The sequence below is a fragment of the Pseudoliparis swirei genome, chromosome 18 (genome assembly GCF_029220125.1).
Source record: "Pseudoliparis swirei isolate HS2019 ecotype Mariana Trench chromosome 18, NWPU_hadal_v1, whole genome shotgun sequence".
Lineage (NCBI taxonomy): Eukaryota > Metazoa > Chordata > Actinopteri > Perciformes > Liparidae > Pseudoliparis > Pseudoliparis swirei.
The window spans coordinates 18,688,986-18,707,240 of NC_079405.1; the positions used below are offsets into that span (position 1 = coordinate 18,688,986).

At 41.5% G+C, this 18,255-nt stretch overlaps 1 protein-coding gene across 2 annotated transcripts in view; it reads left to right on the forward strand.

Annotated features, from left to right (window-relative positions):
* Positions 1-18,255, forward strand: part of foxp4 (forkhead box P4) — a 96,794-nt gene that overhangs the window by 13,899 nt on the left and 64,640 nt on the right. The gene's annotated exons all lie outside the window — the stretch shown is intronic.

Below are 18,255 nucleotides of genomic sequence, written 5' to 3' on the forward strand. Positions count from 1 at the left end.
GTCTCTAATTAGCCACTTCAGACAGCACTTGTGTTTACTTTCCTAATGAAGTGGAGGGTCTTTTTTTACACAGGGCAGCCTGTGTGTGTGTGTGTGTGTGTGTGTGTGTGTGTATGCGTATGCAAGTGTGTTTGTGAGTGCATGTGTGTGTGTCTGTGTATGTTTGTCTGATTTGGGGAGTGGTGTTGCTTGCACCAGAGGGAGAATGGCATATGGGTTACAGTTTGGCTCCAGTTACACACATGGGCACCCTCAACACACACAAACAATCACAAATAAAAACACATCGAGGTAAGACCCTGCTCTCTTCTGTGATTTGGCACGCACCCACAGTAGTTTTCAATTCATTGAAACGTCTCCATGAGCTCACTTACACACGCCACAAGAGACTGATCGTGTGTGTTTGAGGGTTTTTTATCTCCAGTGTTTCCCCTGGTAGAATTGTTTTGTTTTGCAATAGGCTGCAATATTTTTAGATGTCCCTTTTCTGTGAATCCAGGCACTTGTTTTCCAGATTACACTTTTATTTTATTTTTTTGGTGAGAGAACTGTTGTGTGTGTGTGTAAGTGATGACGTTACAAACCGTGGTTGCTGGCTGGTCTAATGCAGGGTGTATTTCTGGGATATGGTTGCCTGTGTTGACAACGTAGCAAAACAGAAAAGGAAAGATAGTCAGACAGGCAGATCAATGGATAAACACAGAGCACACAGTTCTATTATTTTCATTGCTATCATTTACATGTTCTGGAAATATGTCCAATTCAACACTTAAGGAAAATAGTGGCCAAATCAAATCAGCTTTTTTCTTGGAGGACCGTTCCAACAGTTGGAGCTGTGTCAAAAACAAGTTGAAAACAACAGGCTTTTTTTGGGAAGGGAGATGGGGTGGAAGGATTGCAAGGGGAGCAGGGGGAGCAGCGTAGTGAGGGCTTAAGGGGGGGACAAGCAGCTGCCCTATTAGCCCAAATCTGTTGTTCAGAGGAGGTGGGAGGAGGGTGGAGCAACAACACAGAATTTCCACAAAGGAAAGCACACACAGTTTTCTTCACTTTGTGTGTAAAGAAGGCTCAGGTCTCAAATTATACCACACATTAATGTATTTTAACCCCCAGCATCTCTTCAGGTGTAGATCTTGTCTTCTTTTTACACATAATCCAGTGCAAAGTAGAAAGGAGACCATAGAGACCCCATTAACTGACAGCCCCTCTGATGGGAAGGCGTTATTCTAAAGGCCTTTCCCCAACCTTCCCTGGGAATAAGAAGAGAGGTCAAAAAGTTGGGTGACTTCCTGCTGCAAAGAGTGGGGTCAGAGCGCCGGTTGGCAGAAATAGTGAGCACTCAGCGGATATCATTTGGAACACACACATAGATACACACGCACTGAATATATGGCAACCAATAGTGTAGAACGTGTGTGATTTATACACACCGAGAGCAGAAGCTGTAAATAATTCAATAAATATAATGACTGAAGGCGCTACAGTGATTATGAGCCTGTTTCCAATACTGATCTCTACACAGATGCACATACACACAGATTGATAGGCACAAACAGCTACACATATGCACATACACACACAAACACTCACACGTACACAGTCATAAATAGGCAACTGATTTACAAATGAGCTGACCTGTGTGTTGGCCTTGCTCTGAGATAGGCTCATACCCCCACCAGGATGCATAAATCACAATGGACATGCATATGCATGAGCATCTGAGGAGGTGGGATAAGTGTGTGTGTGTGTGTGTGTGTGTGTGTGTGTGTGTATGTGTGTGTGAGCACAAACCAGCAGAAGAGTTTGTATCGATCATTGAGGCTTAGTTAAGTGCCTTTTATTTCATTGAGTTAAAGTTAAGGACCGTGGACAGGCCTTTCTCTCCATGTGTGTTGCTTTTGAATGGCGAGAAAGAAAAAAAGAAAAATGAGGAGAATGGACTCTTAACTGTTCTTTTTTTCTTCTTTTTAGTGGCATAGGGGAGAGCACATCACATTAATGGAACCTAGATGACATTTCACGTATCTTCTCTCTCTGAAAGAAGTGGTTTTGGTGTTGGACCTTTGCCTGATGTGTGTGTGTATGATGTGAGCTGCCTTAACCTACTCTTGTTTTATGGACTTATACATGGCTCTGGATTTCACTGCTGCTAGATTAATTTACACACCATTCAAACATGCTTGCCAAATCTCCTTCTGTATCTCTCTCTCTGTCTCTTCTTCTCTCTCTCCTTCTCTCTGAAGACAGAGCAGAAATTGCCTGGTGAGATAAATAAATTACTTCCATCGATTGCTGTAGTTGAAGAGTGACTCTATCACAGTTGGACTTGCAGATACAGATCAGCGTGTGACAGGGTGTTTTTTAATTTGTATGTGCCACTTTGTCTGTCGGTGTGTTACTTAGTTTACATGCATGTGTATGTGTGTATGGTGTGTGTGGGCTGTGAAAATCTGTGTAAAATCCACCTGATGGTTATCTCTATATATTAAAAGCTTTTGCCGGAGCTACTCTGTATTGTCCATGAAATGTGTGTTTGTGTGTGTAGGTGTGTGTTTTAGAGGCCGCCATGTGCATGTTGAAAAGCAGATTAACTAGGTTGGTATTAATATCTTAAGATCTTACAGCCCACCTTGTGGCCAGGTGGGTTGTTGGCTGATTAAGTTTATCTCTCTTGTTATCCAGCCACTGATCAGAACTGCAGATAGATGACTTGAATAATACCTACCTCTAATTATATATATATATCATATACATCGCTTTGTGCACAAAGCAATTTGTATAAAAACGTTCGCCACACCTTAATCTCCATGTCCCAGATGTCACATGAAAAGAGGTTAAAAGTTCACCAAAAGCGTCCAAGTGCAGAGGCTGTGTGTTTCTATGGATATGTGTTTCTGTGTGTGTAGAGCAGTCTGGGACACATGAGGTTTTAATAGACGCTGTGCTGACGTTACTGCAGGGGCCAAGAAGCCACCGTTAAAAAGAAAGGATTTGGAAAAAGAGCGAGAAAAGGCCTCATCTGTTTGTATTAAACAGTGGAAGAACTGACCAGTGAATGAGCAAATGAGCGGCAGACGGCTAAAAGATATATGCTTCTCTGGCTTTGTCTCTCGCTTCAGATTTCTTTCCCTCATTCTCCTCATTTTAATCGACCTAGATCGCTCAATATACTTTGTCTTTTGTTTTGTATCTCTTGTTTTATCCCACTTCTTTTACTTTTTCCCAGCATTGAGATACATCAATGGCATTTGCTTTTATCTTTGATCGTGTTTGCATCAACTAATTAGCTCTATTTTAGTTATGTTACAGTAACTACTAACACATTCTCTGTTAAAATATGAAGACATTCCAAAAGAAAAGTATCACAAAACCATTCAGATATAATGAGGAACAAAAAACATTAAGCTTACAACATGTTGTTTTGTTTGTTATGTTTTTAAGTTACACTTAAACCCTATCCTCATGGTTTATTCTGACCGGTCTGCCTGTCATCTACACTATCAGGTTCTTTTCTGCATCAGATTACCTGATTAGAGAATTAATTAGGCAGCGTAGTGGCGTCAGGCTTGGGATTTTGGGTTTGTTCGCTAGCTATTTTAGTAGCTAATTACTGAGGGGGAGAGTGTTAAATGAAATTCTCTTAGATAATGTGAACTCCTCTTCCCCTTTTCTCCCCCTCCTCAGCTAGAGTTTAATAGAAAGCCACAACTCTTAATAGACCTCTCCCTCACAGTCTCTGTGTTTCTTTCCTTTATTTTCTTATTTTTATGTTAGTCAGCTGATTCATTTGGGGACAGAATATGTTAGTGGTCATATTGATGCTCTGGATGTGTCGAGTATAGTCTGTGAGCTGTACTTAGAAGAATTGACATATAGTAATCCTCTCAGACTTCATCAGGATATCGACTCCTTTTCTCTCCCTGACTAGCATCCTTTTACCGAGTGAAATGGAGAAATAAGCAATGGAGAAATATGCAAAAGAGGGTACATTTTAAATGGAGATAAAAAGAACTGTAGTTCACAGAAAGATCCTCGCAAATGCATGATTAATGTTGCATTGCATTTATAGTCTTTGAAAAATAAGTAATGAAAAACATAAATTTGATAAAACTTGTCTTAAGGGCTTGCTTAATCTTTTTTTTATTCATGTATTTTATGCTTAACTTGTGTTGCACTGATAATGAACAAAACTGGCCTAACCTGCATTTTGACTTCACACTTTCCCCATAGCCTGGGGTGCTGAAATGCTAATTCAGTGGTGCGCAAGTAGGGGGATAAAAACACCAAAAAGTGATTTTAATTTTAAAGAATGTTTGAAATGAAACAATAGTTGCATTTGGATGTTGTTATAATTGGAGCAAATGGCTGACTAGATAAACAGACTTTGGTTGCTGGCGTAGGAGCACACACTTGGGGGTCTTTCCATATCTTTGCTGTGTTTAAAAATTAAAACCAGCATAAAGCAGAGAGGGAGCTAAATTAATATACAGTGAGAGAAGACCAATCAGAGATCTGTGGTTTCATTGTAATTCCTCCATCATCTTAAACTGTGACAAAAACATTATTTAACATCTTTACCTCGGCTTGAGCCACTCAAAAATGCTTGGTGCACACACAGAAGACCTTACAGTATTTTAATATCACTACTTGTATATTCTAATCCTGACACCACTTGAAATATAATTCCTTCTTCTATTTTAAATCATGGATGTGAAATTGCATTAAGGCAAGAGTGTGTGGGCATGAAAGCAGGGATGTTAAATTGACATATGAATGCAGGGGTGAATCCTAACCTATTAAGTACTTTCCTTATTATTTCTGAAAGTGGAGCGTGATAATTAGTTTGTTAGAAATCCTATAGTGGGGTGGAGGTATGGGTCTCAATAGTTGAGCCAAATTAATTTTTCTGTCACCTTGAGCATATGTTCCTCTTAATGGGTTTAATTTATTTCACGGTGATTAATTTCTCTTTTTTTTAACCACTAGACTGTGATGCACATATTCACACAAAAAAATTCCACTTTAACCCATACAGCTGAATGGTATATTCATACCTAAATATGGTTGAGAGCCGCAAAGCATCATTACAGCTTGGCTCCCTGAGTCTGTGTGATCTGAGGGATGGCACTGTGCCGTTTTCCCAGGGGTCCCTGCTTCTGCAGCCCAGTTGTCATGTGATCCATTTGTCTGGCTAAGAGCTCTGTTTTTCTCAGGAGTCACTCCAAGTCTTTTTAGTCCTAAAAGTTAACAATCATTCCTGATGTTAAATCCATCAGGAACCTCTATGTGCCACGAGGTTGCTTTAATAATCTCCCCTGTGTATGTGTGTGCTTAGGTTAGGTTGGACCATGGGAAAGTGGCATACCTGAGCAGATTAGAGAGATCCCAGAGGACACTTTTGCATGGGACAATAAAAAAAAAAGAATTGCTTGTAAATTAAAGCAAATTAAAGGTAACACCTAAGATAAACTGGGCCTTTTTCTATGTAAAAGATCACAAGTCACAATAAGTGTGTTTAGTTTTCAGCATGCCCCCCCTCCATCCCAATATGTATGGTTGGGATTTGATCTAATAATAATAATAATTATAATAATAATAATAATGCATTTCATTTTTATCGCACTCTTCCTTCAAAGAATCTCAGAGTGCCACACATACAGTATAGTAAAAACAAATAAGCAGGGATCATTTCAGTTGTCCTGTCTGGTTTCAAATTAAAATGGTAAATTACACCCAATCACTGAAATTACATTCTAAAGAGTGTGCGTGTGCGTGTTTGTGTGTGTGTGTGTGTATGTGTGTATGTGTGTGTGGTGCCTGCCTGTTTGTGTGCTCTCCATTGTTGATATCATCTCACAGAGATGTACTTGATGTCAACTTTGATAAGACAGAATGAAGTCCAACTGTTTTTGTGTTTTCGTCATTTAGAAGAAGTCAAATGAAAATGCAGCTGTGTTGTGTATGTATGTGTGTATGTGTGTGTGTGTGTGTGTGTATGTAGTCATGCATCACATGAGTGATAGGTGTGTGCGTGTCAACAGAAATTGCTGTGTTGCGTGAGGCGCTGAGTGCGTAAGAGCGGTTGTCAGCTGGTGACCAGTAAAGATGGTGTGTGGAGAAGCTGATGGGAAAAGTCTCTCTGTTTTCATTCGAGCAGCTACAGTAAGGGAAGTTGGATGGGACAAAACTCAGACAGAGAAGATGTAGTCTGCCAATTAGTGCACATATGTCAGTTATTGTTGGATTAGGATTATAGCAATAACTGCAATTGGCCAACAGTTATGAGCATGTGTGTGTGTGTGTGTGTGTGTGTGTGTGTGTGTGTGTGTGTGTGTGATAGATTTTAAACAATCTTCACTTGGGACTTGCTCTTTTCTTTATTACTCTTCTGGCACCTGCAATGTTTTTCAGAATCCTGTTTCTGTGTAGTTTTTTAGCATTTTGGAAATGTAAACTCTTTCAAAATACATCCAGATGTTTCCAGCTGTGCTCAGCCACCACAAACAGTGGACAGGGAGTGTGTGTGTCTGTGTGTGTGTGTGTGTGTGTGTGTGTGTGTTTGAGAGTCTCAACAACTAAACTATACACTCACTGACAGATAAAATTATTCCATGAGTTTGACATATTTCTCTCTGCTCATAAGACTAATTTAGTTGTTAAAAGCTGCTGCAGGCTAACATGAGCTTAAATAAAATCACTATTAAATACAGGAAAGTCAGAATTGATACAGTCTGACAACAATCCTGATTTCATATAAAACATTGACCTTATGTACTCTGCCCCATTAACTTTCTCTCAATCTCCTCTCTCACTATTCTCAACACACACACCCACACCCACACATATTCAGATAAAGCAAGACTAGCATTAATAATAATAATAATAATAATCATTTATTTTATATAGCGCTTCTCAAGTCACCCAAAGTCACTTACAGAGTCCAGAGTCCAGTAGTCATACACACACAGTCATTCCGGTGGTGGTAAGCTACATCAGTAGCCACAGCTGCCCTGGGGCAGACTGACGGAAGCGTGGCTGCCAATCAGCGCCTACGGCCCCTCCGACCACCACCAACATTCATTCACATCCATACGACTGGGGTGAGGCTGCGGTGCATGTCTTTATGATGGTGGGGGAAACCGGAGGAAACCCACACAGACACAAGGAGAACATGCAAACTCCACACAGAAAGGACCTGGAACGACCGGGACGACAGGGATTCGAACCCAGGGCCTTCTTGCTGTGAGGCGAAAGTGCTAACCACTGAGCCACCGTGCTGCATTGTTATGGCAAAGCTCGATTTAGATTTGCCATTACAAGAGATTGAACTGATTTCAACCACGTTGTGTAGGTGAAGTTGAGAAGGGACTAATTGTCAGAGGTCCTTAACTTCCAATATTAGGATATTACCTATATTATTTTCTCTTTCACTTTCACACAATCTCCCATGCACATTTTTCAACAGGTGAACACATTTAAATGTCAGCCTCATCCTGTTTTAGATGTATCAGCATACTGTGTGTGTGTGTGTGTGCGTGTGAGTGTGTGTGTGTGTGCGTGCGTAAGAGAGAGAGTGTGTATTTGTTTGTATACCATGGCCATGCTGAAACCTGGCTCCTTGGGGAGTAATTAGAGAGGTTTTCTGGCCATTTTCTCTCATTAGTGTGAATATGGAGAGAACCTTCGTTAGCATGCGTATGCACGCACACACTCTCACAAAACACACACAGAGGCTGTGTGCAAAGTCCAGACATGTGCGCAGTGTGGATGCCATGGCTTTAGTATGGAGGTACGTGGTGCACTTCTTCTGCCATCAGTCTATTTTAGCCCCTGCTCCTGTGTATACATACACACCATGTATTTGCGTGACTTTGTGTGTGTTTGTGTGTGTTTCTCCCGTTCGACATCATCTGGCCTAAAAGGCTCCGTCCTTCAATTCAAACTGCAGGTTGTTTGTTTGGGTTTGCCCTTACAAACACACCATTAGGCGTGCTCTCTGTACTGAGGACTATTCTGGTCTCTGGCCTCAGTTTAGCTCAGGCTTGCTGCCTGGCTCACTGGAGGTCCATGCAGGAAAACCTCAGTCCTACCAGAACGCAGGAAGGTCCGAACCACAGCGTACCGCCCTGCCACCGCATTGAAACTCAAGTCTGCTTCAACCAGACCCGCTCCACGGCGAACGTTAAATGTCAGCTAGAGGGTTTTAGTATGTGTCCAACAACTTGAATTTTGAGTTTGATCAGTCAAACCATCATGATGCAACAAGTCCACCTTTTCTGGGAACAAACAGGTATGAACAAGAAAAAGGCCTGAGTCTTTTTGTCGACTCACACTCACAGCAGCCAGTGAAAAAAAGATTTGGGAGTGAGGGATGAAAAGAGAAGAAAATAAAGAGAGAGTCGGAGGCGGCAGAGAGAGAAAGAAAACAACAAAGCTGGTTAGGACAAAAGCAGTATTGTACCATTGAAATTACTTGTGAGTTGAAAGACTTAAAAGTCCTCCCCAGAGCCAGGTCATAAAGCCCAGAGACGGGGTTTGGCAGCGGAGGCCAGAGTCGGACAGGCCTGGCAGTCGAGCCCAGAGAGCTTTCAGTAACAGGAGATGTAAAAATCAATTTGCCATGAAAAAGGTAAATAATCGGAAATGACAAATATGCAGCTTCTTTCCATTGCTCTTTCTTCATCTCTTGCTAATTCCATTATTATTAAAGAAGACAAATGCAGGGGCGAGGAGAATGACTAGTCAGGAGTCATGCGGTTAGCGATCCCAGCAACGCTCAGGGGGAGGGGGAGGGGATGTTTTTTTCTCAGTTTTTCACTACCTGAAACAGTCTAGCTGGACTTTACAGTCAACACTTGAAACACATACTACTATGGATGTTGGAAACACACGCAAATGCTCACATGAGCACAAGTCAGCAGTCCTGATTAAAGATGTTGAGGTCAATACAACCATGTGGATGGAGAAACGATTGAGGGACTGAGGGGCTGACAGAGAGAGAGATTGAGGAGAGAAGGGGGGTGAATCCTTGGGGGCCTGTTTGGTGTTAAGGGGCCCTCGGGGGCCCCAGCGGAGACCTCCATTAGTGGAACGATCCGAGCCTGGGAGAGCCGATATGGTGACGGTCCTTCAAGGCAGGGGCCAGTCTGTTGAGCAGCAGTTTGTCTGCATTGCTCATAGCATTGATTCAGTGTTGAGCTGCAGCCATAGGAAAGCTCTTTGCTGCTGAATAGGCTGAGCAGCAGTTTATTGATAAAGCAGAGTGGACCAATGGATAACCCTGTGCACCCTGTTGGTCATTTGGTTAAGACAGACAGATCGTGTTCAATACACACACACCCCCACGGCTACCTTATGGTATGTTAAATCCGTCCGTGTATGTGTCCATGTGAGCTCAGCTGCACATCCATACGTGCATGTGCATGCAACGATTTGTGTTTTACAGAATCTCATCCTCTTTGCTTTCTCCACTCGTCTATCTAAGATGAACAAATCTGCAGTGACTGGCTGGGAAAAATAATGAAAGAGGGGGGGGGGAAAGACCAAGTGAGAAAACAAACATGTTTCCCATGCCCCAATTAGCCCACTTTTATTGCCCCTAGATAGCTCTCCCACCCTCCTCACTCGCCCCATTCACTCTCTGAAGTCTGCTTACACAAATTGCTTCACATCACTGGGAGTGCTTAAACATCAGCAACAAAAACAGGTGGTCAGGGGACACAGTGACAAGGGAGGCAGGCAGGAAAAATGAGGGGCACGTGCCAGTTTTATCCATCAATGTATTTAGCTTTTTACCATTTTAATCTGTGTTTTTAAACTTAACACACATTGACAATGATTCTGTTAAGTGTGTTATGTGTGTTTGTGTGTGTGTGTGTACCATCTACTCCTCACATCTGTCTGTGTCCGCTACACTGTAGTACATGTGGGTTTTGTGGTTGTTGTGGTTGTACAACATCAGTCGTTGAACACTCACAAACAAAACAGTTTGAACTCTGTGAAGCCATCAATTCTTAATGAGATAATGACATGTTAACGTATTCACAGCAGCAGCTCTGTTTACAGATGAAAACAAACCACAAACAAGACACAGACATGCTGAGTACTTTCATTTCCCCCTCATATACACTTTCTCCTCGCTACTCCCACCCCATCGCCCTTTCTGTAGCCATGACTGTGTGCCTTGGCCAAAGGTTTACAAGAATAACAGGTGGGGAACATCTTGATGAGGTGTGTGTATCTGCCTAATAGACACACATACGGAATAATTAGTCAGGCGCTATAATATGGCTGCCGACCAGATTCCCTAATATGAGAAGAATGTTGTCCATGGCATCCAGAGTTTTCCACTGGAATCACACATTCGTCCAGCCTGTTTCCTGCCCCAGTGCCTTCCTCTCGGCATGAACAAATGACGAGAGGGAACCCTCTGTCTCCCTCTCTGCCCACACTTGCCATTGTCCCTCCCCCCTTCTCGCCACTTCCTTTTTCTCATCTTTTCATCACTTTTTCTCCATCACTTGCGATCAGTTAATGTGGGGCTATTGGATTGGTCTTTACTTTCCCACTGTTGCATTGTGATAGTCTGGTTCTGGAGTGACATAAGCACATGACTCACATAGTGAGTAAGACCAATTCAGGCTCATTGCTGAGGAAATGGTGATGGATTAGGAGATGTGTCGTTCTCGTACTGGTACTGGAAGGCACATACTTTCTCGCTTGCGCACACACACACACACACACACGCAAACACACACAACCACACATGCACGCACACACACACACAGCATTTGTGGTTCACTGAATCTCCAAATTAATGAAACTCTTCATCTAGCTATGGAGCAACTTTAAACAAACCAAGACAGAAGTTTAAAAAATCACATTCAAATACTTTAACCTTGAAATCTCCCCTTGCCAAGGCATCAGCTCCCTCTTTTTTTCATCTGTTAAATGTTTGAGTGTTTGATAGTTTGAGGTCTATAGCAGAACCCGCCCGGGAATTAATGTCATTCATATGCCCTGCGGAAATTACTTTTGAAATGCATATAATCTAAAACATGCAAATGAGGCTGACTTTGTGCACCCTGTTTAATATGAATTATCATTTTCTGAATACCTATTATTACTGCGTACATTTCTCCAATTATATTGTTCTTTTTTTGTCACTTTTGCATAAGGACGCACATGTGCACATCAGGAACACCAGAAACGCGCATACACTGACATGCATATGCGTGCAGGCGCACTCATACACACACACAGCAGAATGTCTTTGTGATGGGTGTATTTTAATGAGGAGTAATAAGGATGGTAATGACCCAGTCCACTTCTCTCTCTACTCACTCTCAGTTTGTGTTACTCTCTGCCTTTCTCATCCACTGACTGGCACACAGCTGTTAGTTTACATGAAGCCAAAGTTAAGAGTGAGAGGCATCTTGTTAAAATGATTAAAGAAATTAAAAAAACATAACTAAATATTTTGCCTTTCGCAGAATCAGCACACATTTACAACTCAAATCCTTAAACAGCAAATGAAAATTACAAAGTACGAAATACAAGTATTCCTTATCCAGTTTTCATTGGCTGACTTAAATATTGATGTGTGATAAAAGTGAACAGTCCATGTTTAGTTTGTCTCTTCCTTTTCTCTTTTGGTGATAAAGCACTGTTATTAATTTCCTTCCAAAGCAGAATTTGTTTTGCTCTTTTTTCCTAATTTCAAATGAAGGCATCCCTTTTTCAAACGAAATACTCTATTAATTTATTTATACTGCGTCATAAATTATTCTATTAATATTAGCATGTTTCAAATTAATATAACTTCTCTCAATGTTCCTTCTACTTCTATTAATTAGCATGGTTGTCACTATAACAACGATTTTTCTTTCACTGATAAATTATAAAGGAGAAATTTTTTAATACAATGAGAAGCAGAAGAGAAATTATGAATATTATAGTTGCGGCCTGTAAGACAAAAGTAAGGAGAAAAGAGCAAGAGGAACTGAAAACAAACAATTACATGAAATACATTATAGACTGTCATTGGCGAACAACAGTGTTGACTTTTATTTAGCTTTTTTTTATTTAGACGAAATATGCGAGTGTGTGTGTATGTGCACCCAAACTGAATGGGGGATATCATCTTGTTTTAGCACTTTTGGATAGGGTGTAAATTAATTACCCATGTAACAGCTTGGACCAAGTTCAAAAGTACTAAAATTCAATTAATTTGAAAAGTGGACATGCTATCATTTTCTCTACATGTCTCCTTTAAAGTCTGGCCTGTTTTTACTGTGGACTTATTCAATTATATTTGATTAAACCCGCTCTGATCCAATCTATTAATTAACTAGGAAATACAAAGTGCCCAACTTGAAAGCTGATGTCTAAAATTGTATCATGTCCACTTTGATATTTATTTAACTTACATTTTTTATTAAAAAAATGTTGTATCCATTATAACCCTTTATTATTGTAAGTCACTGTTGCTCATTTTCAGGTAATATTAAATCTATTCACTTTATCATTCTTGTAGTATACATTTTGATCATAAATGACATTATGTTTTACCTAAAGGCAAAAGATACTTCTTCTTTCTATTTTTGCCATTATTTTGTCCTTTGATGCAATGAAGTAGAAATTACCTTTTGTAATTAAAGTTAAGAAGTTAGTAACTCGCTAAAGGTGGAGAATATCAGTGTCAGGAATGGAGCAATTTCTTGTTTGAATGATAGGTTCTCGTAATATGTATTGAGGAATAGTCCATATAGTAACAGTCACCTATGTGTGCGAGCGCACGTGCCCGCACACACTATCAGACTTGAGAAGGCTCAAAGACTGAAGGCTGGAATTGTGTTTGCTGTGTTTGCATTTTATTAATTATTGTCAACCATGTCAACCTAGTTTTCAATACGTGGGGGACTGAGGGTCAAGCAGATCAAATTCATCACATACCCTCTTCACGACGCACAAATAAGACAATGAAATCTCAATGTACTTAAAAATGTACAAATGACATGAAGGTGAAATAGATGAGTAAACTGTATCAGTTTACTCATCTATTTCACCTTCATGTCATTTGTCAATTTACCTCCTGATACCCATACATCTGTCTCTCAAAATGTCTCTTCCATCTCCCTCCCCCCTCACAGTGAAGGTCATTCTAATAAAGAGCTCTCATAGGACAGAGCTGCTAATTGCTCCGCGGTGCACTAGCTGGTTTCAGATCCAAATAAAGGCACGTCCCCTTTTTCCAAGCTCCTCTCTTTCTTGGCCTCCATTCCTCCACCTCCCCTCTTCACCTCTGTTCCACCATGTTGAATACAATCAGAGTATTAGCAGTGTGGACTGTCATAGCCGGACCTCAGCCTCCATTACCTCTCCGGACAGGGGGAAGAGATGAAGGGGAAAGCAGGGATTTTTCATCCTCATGATCCACAGGATGTTTTTCCAACCGGCACACAGGCACAAACACATGAGCAAGTTTTACCTCTTTTGGAATTTACAACCCGTGATTTTAGGCTCAGATAAATGAGGTGTGCATGAAATCCGCTCCTTCTACAAATATGTGTGTGTGATGTGAGCGTGTGTGTGTGTGTATCTTTGTGTCTATCTCCAGTATTTCGAATAGACAGCAGTCTGCAAGCTGGTAAATCACTTACTGCACTCTAAAGGAAGGGTCGAGGTGAAGGCAGGAGTGTATGTTTGCCCCGGTCATACACACATACGGAGCGATCTCATCGGTGTGGAATGTGCTGTGTGTTTACCTATGGCTCCAGAACCCACCTGACCAAGGGAGGCTAATCTTTATGGGCTCTGTAAACAGGGACTTTGTCTTCAGAGAACTGCAGGCGGGCAAGCAGACCCACAATTCACACATGGACGCGCGCGCCTACAGACATACACTCCAGAGAGGAGGGGGAATGAACATATATGGTAGGCTACATACTGTACAGCAAATACAGAGAAAAGCACACATGCACGTGCAGAGGCTACAAGCACACGCAAACACTCACTTAAATGGTCAGACAAACTGAACACCATAGGCTATGTCAGACAGTCTTGCAGAAGTAGGCCTATAGAAGAATTCCCTGTGTTTATATAGCAGGGGATTTTTTTCTTATCATCTGCAGTCTGAACCCATCTCCTTTTCTCTCCACTCTCCAACAACAGTATTGGCTTATTCATTAGTCAGCTGCACAGCACACCGTAGGCCAGGCTATAGGCCAGGGCAGCTAGCTTCTCTATCTGGGTTGATGATGCTCTTTGAAGCCAGCAAGAAAGCAAGCAAGCCAGCCGGTAGTAGATATTGGCCCACATCTGACTGACTATCTGTGGGATAATGGAGTTCACCTGTTAGCGCTGGAGTATGGCCAAGGCAGCCGCAGACTAGCATTAGCTCTTTGCTGTTAGCCAACCTGTTAGCGCTGGCTTGCAGCCAGAGTAGCCTGGAGCAGAGCTGCTGTTAGGGGCTAGCTTTAGCTCTGTGTGGAAGACAATTGGCTGCTCCGGCATGGTAGCCTACCCTGCTGCCAATCTAACTAGCATGTAGAAACGGCCAGCTGTTGAGGGAATAACCAAACTTGGACAGGGAAGTGATGGAAAAATAACTTAGCCTATGCAGTAGCCTATGTTGTTGCTATGTGTGTGTGCTTGCTTGAGAATACGTGTGTTATTTCTTTAGCTTTCGCCTGACCTTATTCTCTTTTATTTAAGCTAATACACGTCAGCTCAGAAATACTTCATGAACTGTGTCTGACAGTAATTCACTGAAATGTATTTAAGCTGATGCTGTTCTCAGAATCAACATGTCTTAACACGCACAAGGTAACCTCATTATTAAGATATTTGAATATCTGCATGCATGGAAAGGTAAAGTAATATATATAGGAGGTGCAGTAGGCCTACTGTGCTGGAAACTGCCTTGAAACTATGATGACACGAGAATATTGTCTCTCCCATTGTCTGCAGAATCACGACTGAAACATTAATAACACGAACCATGTTTACTTGTTTCTTTTTTTCTTATCACAAATAATCTCTAAATGCCTCACCTTGTTATTTATTTTTTGCTTTGTGTTTCTCTCTGTGAATTGAAGGAGTGATTAATGGACACATAGGAGCACAAGCCTGATAGTTGGATTTGTTTTGGGACACATTCCCTTAAAGTCAATATCATGGTATATTTAGTGTTGGAGTCTTGGGTGAAAGTGTGAGAACATGGGTTTGTATGTGTTTTCTAAATTGATAATTGTACGTGTCTGTCAGTGTTCATGTATTGACAAAAAACAGCTGAGACACTTTTTGATGCTTTCAAGAGACAAATCCTGAACCGCTCCACAGATCGTAAATAGGATATTTTGTGGACACAATGACAGTAACCAGAGTAAATTTTTCTTACAGTGTGTTTTTTCAGTTCATAACTGTCATTTATAATAAAATCCACTATAACAACCAAATATTGTATGAATACACACAGACATTCTTTGTTAACAGAGGCTCCTCCAAATTCTGTTTCCTTATTACAAAACAGGTTAGAGCACTAGTTCCTCAGATTTCTATCTTGTCTGTTTTTCTTGTTCACAAATATTGATTGAACTATCAGAGATCATAGAAGTAACCTATGTGGATTCTATTTCAGGGTGAAAACTTTAATGTTTTCCAAGGCTGAACCTGCCAATAACCAGATGGAGAAAGTTAGCATGCAGCGAGTTGGGGAAAGACAGATAATTCAAGAGTCAGATGAAAGTAGAAGATAGATGATGGAGTGTAGATACTGGTACAGACAATTTTTTTCCCGTTCCCCCCTCCCTCCTGCCCCCTACCCCTTCGCTCCCTCCCACCCTTATTCCCTCAGTTCTTTGCCTAATAAGCAGCGTTCCTGCGAGCTGATGCAAGGCGGAGGAAACAGAACAGGCGTTCTGGGACTGCTGGAAATATTCCCTCATGAGGCATAACATGATAAAGACTTATTATCTCACTAAGCTGCTGTAAACACAGATGCACACATAAATACACACTGTACACAACTCCCTCTTACATAGACAAACAGACATTCACAGAGAGTGAAACTGGTCCGGCTTTATGGTTCTGACGAGCTGTGACCAGGAGGAATCTGACAGAGCCAATCCCTTCAACAAAGCCTGGGAGTCAGCCGTTGTGAGCCAGCTCATTGGGCATTTGGCTCGGCTTGTTTGAACTCCACACACACACCAAGTGCAGTGGGAAGAAACAGAAGGAGAACTGAGTTTTGATTATTATTAGTGTTAAATTTTGGAGAACATCTGAACAAGCCTACGTGTCGAAACAGGACTCATCCCAGCTCCTCTCCGTGCATCAATCACACAAGAAACTCATATAAACCCATGCACTGAGTGTTGGCTATGAGCTAATCTATTACAGTACAAAGGTAGGTGTCAGCCTCTTAGACAAACACACATACATATACACCAGAGTCATCAGAAACATGTTGAGTCCCATTTCCCTTCTTCTCTTCTCCATCCCAATGAGAAGGCAAAGGAGACCTTTTATTTCCCTTTCCTCCAAACACATTCTTTATCTCTCAGATCTGCGCCCCTCCCTCCCTCCCTCGCTTGGTCCCCTCGGGGTAGTGGGAATATCTCTCCCAACACACTCTCAGGTCAGGGGTTCAGCTGGAGGGGGTCTGAGCATGTAGAGAAAGCGAGAAAGCGAGTAAGAGACACTGAAAGAGTGAGTAGCGGGTTGAGACAGGCCTCTGCACGGGCAGCTCCTCTTCACTGCCAGAAACACTTAAACTTAAAGCACTGTGTGTGTATCATAGCCCTAATCAGAGACTTCAGGGTAGATTTATGCCCCTGCCTTTTTCCCGACCTCCATTACACCAGTTTATATACACCCATTACAGGATATGACAGGGTACACACCCTTTAGAAGAGCATACCACACTGCCTGTGTGTGTGTGCGTGTGCGTGACAGAGAGAGAGAGAGAGAAAGAGGGCATGCGCTTATGTTTTTTCATACTCCCCACTTTCCCATTAGGTCCTTGTCCACCTGTGAGTTCTATTTCTCTGTCTGTCTTTATCTCTCTTCCCTTCATTGCTAATAAGGTCAATGAGGAAAAGTTAGAAGCAGATGGGTGTACAGTACATTACAGCACAGCGCAGTACAGTGTGGCCACGATAGCGAGGTGGTGATTCATGCTTAGCCAGACATGTGTTGATGTGAGAATTTCTAATGCAGTGGAAAGCCAGTAGACCTGTGTGGCGATCTGTTGATCACTCAGCACTATGCCTTGCTTCATAATATAGTATCAGGGAGCAGTTTGACCAAGCAGAGGCAGGAGGAGTTGGAAGAAAAGAAAGAGAATGAAGAAGGAAGTGTTAGGAAGAAGAATGAGGTTCGAGATTAAGTGACTAACTTTAAATGTCACAATAACACTCAACGTATGTGCCAGGAGGGAGACAGGAGAGAGTTAATGGGTTGGAAAAATACCGCAGTGTGATTTGTGGTTTTTCAAATGGTGTTGCTCGTTAAGGAGGACTAGTTAAATATGTCTGTTGGCACCCTGTACTTTTAAAGGTTTAGTTCAACCAAAAAAACATTGCCCCCTGCACTTTACAAGGTCAATAGTGAAAACTAACAAACATAGTGTATCATGTATTCTCTGTGGTATCAAGCTATATAGATTTTTTATTTGATGGGCCTTGGGAAAGCCGCCTCTGAAATTTCAAACACGAGGCTAATACAATACTATTGCAAGAAATTTGGTTTGTGCTGCTGAAAGAATTCTTTTTTATGAGTATACACTAAGTATTTTGTGAAAGGACAAATTGATGAAGAATTATTTCATGTTTTTTTTCATTGCATTGGCTTGCATAAAACAATGTTCTGTTCATCTCCATTGTATAAATGCAAACAGCAGACAATTCTGTCGCAGTAAACTGAAACTTTGGAAAATAAAACCATATGCATGGGCAGACAGCAATATATTTTGAAGGATTTGGGTTAACTGAACCTTTAACTAGCAAACCCACCAACTCATTCACCAGCACCTTTTCACAACCTCACCTGCTGTCAGTCTCAGAAAAATACACACACACACACATACACATAGCTTCACCTGCTATTGCCTCAAAGTGAGATTCTCTCATGAAATGCCTTTTATTGTTTCCCCAGAAGGCATGGGTTGTACGCTTCTGAAAAACGCACACATATACGTGCACACAGTCGCACACAGTACAATGCCTCGATTGCGTTTTGTGTACCCACCCTGGT